The 6,202-nt window shown below is 36.4% G+C and overlaps 1 pseudogene; it reads right to left on the bottom strand.

Moving 5' to 3' along the window:
- Window positions 1-2,057: 2,057 nt before the first annotated feature.
- LOC146806190 (olfactory receptor 51G2-like) lies at window positions 2,058-3,000 on the bottom strand (annotated as a pseudogene).
- Between the last annotated feature and the right edge of the window lie 3,202 nt (window positions 3,001-6,202).

Below are 6,202 nucleotides of genomic sequence, written 5' to 3'. Positions count from 1 at the left end.
CAATTTGGTCAGTGACTCCTTAGCTTTGTTGTAGTCGTTGATACTGGTTTGTTGATATATATATATATATATATATATATATATATATATATATATATATACATTTTCACCAAGTACTCACAGGTACCGTTGCACTCCCGTCAGGAAATAATCACCGCACAGAGTCCATCCGTCATTCAGTGAAATAATCGTTTATTCTTTTCTTATCGGTTTCCAGCCAGAAAATACCCTACGCGTTTCAGCGATACACTCGCCTTGGTCACGGGTAAACAAAACATTTTGCCAAGTGGTTTTTAAACACGTTACGTATAACGTACCAACATAGATAACGGACTGTCATTCTAAAGGTTAAGCTCCAACATAACGGCGGCCATCTTAGAGCAGTGTTCTCTTACAAATGAATGTTCTTACAAATAAAGTTATTGATAGAACAATAAGGGTAATGATATAAACAATAAGAATCAATTGCACCAAACTCTTACAAATTTCTAAAATTAGAAATCTTCAACACAAATAAAGTGATGTTGTCAATCACGCCTACGAACATGGATATTCTTGACAGTTACCATGGAGAAGACGGAATGTGCCCCATTTCATCCCACTTAAGCACCCGTGAAATATCTCTCCGTGTGTTGATGTCAATAAGAGGAAAATTAGTCAATTATTTTATCCTGTCCTCATTGTGCTGAATAATACTACAACCTTTGCAAATATTCTATGCATATTCAAGCTCACATTATCATCAAGTGATTACAAAACAACGTCTATCCATGTCACATGTAAGGATTTTGCTCTTATACCCAAGTGGGTAATATTAGATGAAACTTTTCTTCAATCGAAAACCTATAATTCATTGCAACATCCTTTTACCCAAACTTTGCAATTATTCTATACATAGTTAAGCTCCCATTATTATCAAGTGATTACCAAACAACGTCTATCCATGTCACCTGTAAAGAATATTGCTTTCGTACCCCAGTGGGTAAAATTAGATGAAACTTTTCTTCAATTGCAAACATATAATTCATTGTAGCATCATTTTATCCAAATGGACAATTCATGATTTCCTTTTTGAAAAAAATGCAAACAGATCATCTTCCTTTCTTCTGACGTTTCAAGAAAACTAAAATAGAGGAAGAAGAAAAAGAAACCAATTGAGAAAAGTGTTACCTTAGTAACATCAATACTGCAAAATGTTCTATTAGGGTCCGCCAGTTGGAGCCATACGAATGACTACTTAAAAGTGCATACATGTATATCAAAAATGGATGTTAGGGATATCAAAGAGTACGTGATAATTCGAATAATTCAAAAAATTCAAAAAATTTGAATAATTAAAAGCCACAAAGTCATCTCAGGAAGAAATTAATAGAAAGAGATTCTGGATTTACACAAGACCTAAAATAAGGAACAACATGTTCCAATAGCATACCTCACAGATAAGGTACGTGCTACGTGAAGTGACCACCGTATGTCGAGAAGATTAAAATAATCAAAATCCCTACGTTTATTCTTCTTGGTGTTATTATTTATTTATACCTTGAACTGCCTTCTTAAATACAACTGATTGCAAGCAACATATTTCATTATTACAAAGAATGGAAGTAAAAAGTTTGAAACAACAATGTATTTTTCATCCTCTTTTGAATAACAGTGGTTTTCAAAATATATATCATATGTACAATCTTCCACTCTCTCTTTCCCTCTTTCCATTTTACTCTCTCTCGCTTGTGTTCTCCATATTTTTATCTCACCGTACTTCACTCCCTTGTTCATCTTCCCATTCTGTCTCCAACCTGTATCCTCCTCTACCACTCTTTTTGATGGTTCTCACACTATATTTCTCCTGCCTTTATCCTTTCTGCTCTTTTTATCTCTCTTTCCTCTATTGTTTTCCTTTTCTTTATCCCTTCACTATAGTTCACACGTGGTAATACCTCACTCTGGATTAAACATATTTTCCATGTGTGGCAAATACCTCACCTATTCCGCCAAAGATTTAGTGAGCGCTTTAGTGTTCACCCTCAGTGCCACTTGACTGTTGGAGTTCACGTTCTTCAACTTTTTGGCACAGAACGCTTTATAAATGCATTGCGGATTTGTTTGGTTTTGATACTGTAAACTAGCGGGTTCAGAGCTGGTAGTACCACAAGAAAGACACCACCCATGAGGACGATCAGCAGTGCTGGCCCTTTCTGCGCGTATCTGTGAATCATAGTCAAACCAATCAGTAGGATATAAAATATGAGGACTACGCAGAGGTGGCTCGCACAGGAATTTAGAACCTTGAGGCATTCTGCTTGACGTGCTCCACTCAAGACACTTCTTAGAATCATTATGTATGAAAGCAGGATGCAAACAAACTGAGTCCAGAGGGAGGGTGAACCATATTACAAACATGCCAAATATATTGTTGATGGTGGTATCTGCACAAGTGAGCCTTATCACATCCGGGTGGTAGCAGAAGGCATGGTTGAGAGCATTGGTATTACAGTATAGAAGCATTTTCAGCAAAAAAATTCCAGGCCCTGTAAGGAGCCCTCCTCGGATAACTGAAACAAGTGCAATTTTTTATATTAGTGGGTGTAATATTAATGTGTATCTTAGGGGGTGACATATGGCAACATATTGGTCAAAAGTCATGGCAACCAAGATGGCAGATTCTGTTATGCACAGTGAATGCATGAAGAACAACTGGGTCAGGCAGGCATTGAAATGGATTCTTCTGTAGTCGAAGTAGAACATGCTAAGCACTGTAGGTAATGTAGACAGAGCCAGACACAGATCTGTGGCTGCACGCATAGACAGGAAAAGGTGCATGGGTTCTCAGAGCTGGTTATCTTGCTGTATGATGAACAAAATGAGGCCATTTCCCAGAATAGAGAGAAGATACACATGAAAGATTTGGAATGAAATCCAGATCTCTGTAGCATGTGTCCCAGGAAAGCCCATCAGAATGAATGATGGAAGGCTGATATTGCTGATGTTAATAGTGGACATGATGGACTTGAGAATTTCAAAGAAATTATCTATAAATTAGAATAAGTAAACATATAGTAAGTTAAAGCAATCCAAAACTTCTGTCATAAATACAGCAAATGTGTAGGAAAATCTTTGTTACCAGCATTGGCCAATTTCAACAGTGTTGACAAATCAAATTTCTGGCTAAGTACATTACCTTCAGAAGGTCTTGGGGTAGGACACAACAAAGGCTGGAAAAGCTGCTAAGCATTGATCGAGAAGGCCACCACAGCATAGAAAAGATCTCTTTTTTAAAGCATTATGTTGGAGAGCACGGCTCTGCATGGCAATGTAACAATGTAACATTGGTTTAATATTTTAAAGCTTTTTGAGAAGCCAGAGTTTTGCAGACCAATTCAGCATATTTTATATTTTTTAATTCAAATGTCTCCGGCAACAAGCAAACAGTAAGCACATCAGACTAACCTTTCCCACTTTTACAGTATATTGAAAATAGGCCTGATTTACTAATTCAATGGATCTAACTGAACTTTGCATCCTTAATATTTACCAATCAACTGCTAAGAGTTCCCCATCTGCCTTTGCGATACTTAGTTCTAAAATGTTGTTCCTAACTTTTTTCCACAAAAGCTGTCCATTACAAATGTGAGTCCTTCTTCATAATGTCCTGGGGATTCTAAAGGTTTGCAAGGTTTGTAGATTCCTTTGGGGAGCACAGAGAAAATAGCCAAAATATAGTTAAAAACCTTTTTGGTGGGATAATTGAGAAAAAAGGGATATACAAGAAGGTGTATGTATTTTGTTGATCACATCAACAAAAGGTTTGCTTTGATCAGGTAGTCCATGTTTCCTAATTATTTTTGGATAGACCTTCTTGCAGTTTGTGATTGAAACAAGTCTGAAACCCGTGGGTTGTCACGGAAAGTTTTGAAAAGTAGATGTTATTTTGAATTCAGCATGGGGCTGTTTGTGTATATCTCTAAATGGTTCCCAAAGAACCTAATCACTGAATTGAAAAATAATTGGCGACATTTTCATCTATAATGTTTTGTCACAGTGGTCAATTTACAAATCAATGTACTACTGTGCCTATCATACCCTTCTGGCTGCAAGGAAATGAAAGGCTTGTAGGTTTACCAAAAGCACATTATTAGAGCATTTTTAATGAACACAAATTAATGCAATTAACGTGTAGAAATAACGTTTAGGCCTAAAACGGGAAGCCACATTTTAAACCGGCAAATGGAAGCAATTGGCTTCTCACGTTAAGTTAGAAATGCTTTTGAATGCAGTTTTCTTCAACATTTTTTCCTGACCGTAGGTAAGCATTCCTAGTAATGTGAAAATGGGAAGAGTTGAAAGATTAAATCTGCTAATCATACATATTTTAGTAAGAAGAAGTATGTTTTTGACGTTCCCGTTCGCTTCCCTTTTACAAAGAATGCAATAGTGTGCTGAATAATATAGTTACAATTTTGCATAAATGGTTCTTCAAGAATAGAATTTTTAAGTTAGGATATGTGAGTGATGATTTAATTTATGGTATAACATTACCTAACCATGAACAGTTTTGTCTTGTAGAGAACTGAATAGTGGAAACTAAACTTCAACTTGTACAATATTGCTTAAAAAGTTTTGTTTAACACTTAATAATCTAAGTCTTTGTATCAAGACAACATAGACGGTAGAAGATTTTCCGTTCCCATGAGACATCCCACCCTGATTGGATGAGAAGAACAACTCTTGCAACAAATTGTTTAGTTGTAGATATTGAAACATTATATTAGTGTGTGTTCCTAGAGTAGGCTGCTGCCGCAAGCTGCTACTTCTTACCTTTTTGAGAGGCAACTTCCCTGAAGCTTCTTCCCCCTCTGCAGAGTTAGACCCTTTGCACATAGACGCTCTGAGGTTCACTCTCTGAGCAATCTATTCTAAGCTCTTCACTGAGACTCCAGTGAATTTTCTGACTTTTCTTAAAGAGAGGCACTATTTAAATTGCCTAAAGCTTTATGCTTTCACCTCACGATTTGGTTCAAGATACTTTCACTTTCTTAGAATTTAGAATAGGAACGTCCTTATAAGGAACATGTTTACGCTCTATGTTCCGTACTGTAGTAACTATGAAGTTGATGGTTAAAAAAGCTACATCTACTAAAAGAGTTGAAAAAACCCTTTGAAAACATATCAAAATCTCATAATTGATTATTAAATTGTGGTGATTAATTTGATTAATGATTTGCAGCTTCTGATTACTCTTACCTTTGATGAAGGTCCAGAGACCAAGGGCCCAGAAAGGAGCAGGGACCAATTGTTTAGAGACAATACAGATACTGTGAACCAAATATTTATTGTAGTCTTTGCTCCCACAACATGATAACAAGCGCTAAGACCTGAGATAAAGCAAAACATTTTTTTTTTCATTATGTGCAGATCATACAGCAATTTGACTGGTAAAATATAGTTAATGAAATCTTGATATGAAGGAAACTTATATAATTCTGAAATGTGTACAAAATACTGAGTTTAGTAACAGTGGTCATCTGTACAACTCTTAATTTGAGGTTACCTATAATATCATGTGATTCACAGGGAATTTTGCAAAATGAGTTCATTTTTGCATACTGAGTTATATTTGGAAGCCAAAATGAAGAGAAATCCAATTGGTTATAACAAATGTACTATTATTCTACGTTCCCACATGTCTCCTGAAACAATGGTGTTCCACTTCTATGGCTGGGCCTTGAACCTACGATGCAAAAAAAAAAAAAACATGTCCTTGGGCATTCTATTTCAGCCAGCAAATCTAATGCTTTTTTAATTACAATGCGTGTGGCTCAGAAATCTGGACCCTAACTGTGCTGCCACCCAGGGAAACATACCAAGCCCAGATAGTTCCAAATTGTGACAGATTTTCATGAAAACCAGACACCCAGGGATGTTCAGAGTGATGTGAATCATGTTGATCCCATAAAATCTACCCAACAGGCCTCAGAAACTTCTAACATTGGCTAAAAGCATACATTTTCAACATAAATCTGTGAGCTACCATTATGGAAGTTGTGGGTATGCCCAACATTCCTACCACCCACTGATTCTACACTTGTTACAATAAAAACTGTAACACACTTGTGTGGTTGGGCTCAGCACCCAGGACAGGAAAAGCTTCAAATTGTAACATGAAACAATCAAATAGTTGCGCTCAAAATAGACCTTTTTTGAA

This window comes from Triturus cristatus, chromosome 8 (assembly GCF_964204655.1).
Source record: "Triturus cristatus chromosome 8, aTriCri1.1, whole genome shotgun sequence".
NCBI lineage: Eukaryota > Metazoa > Chordata > Amphibia > Caudata > Salamandridae > Triturus > Triturus cristatus.
Note: the sequence above shows the minus strand (reverse complement) of the source record. Positions and strands in the feature narration are given on the sequence as shown.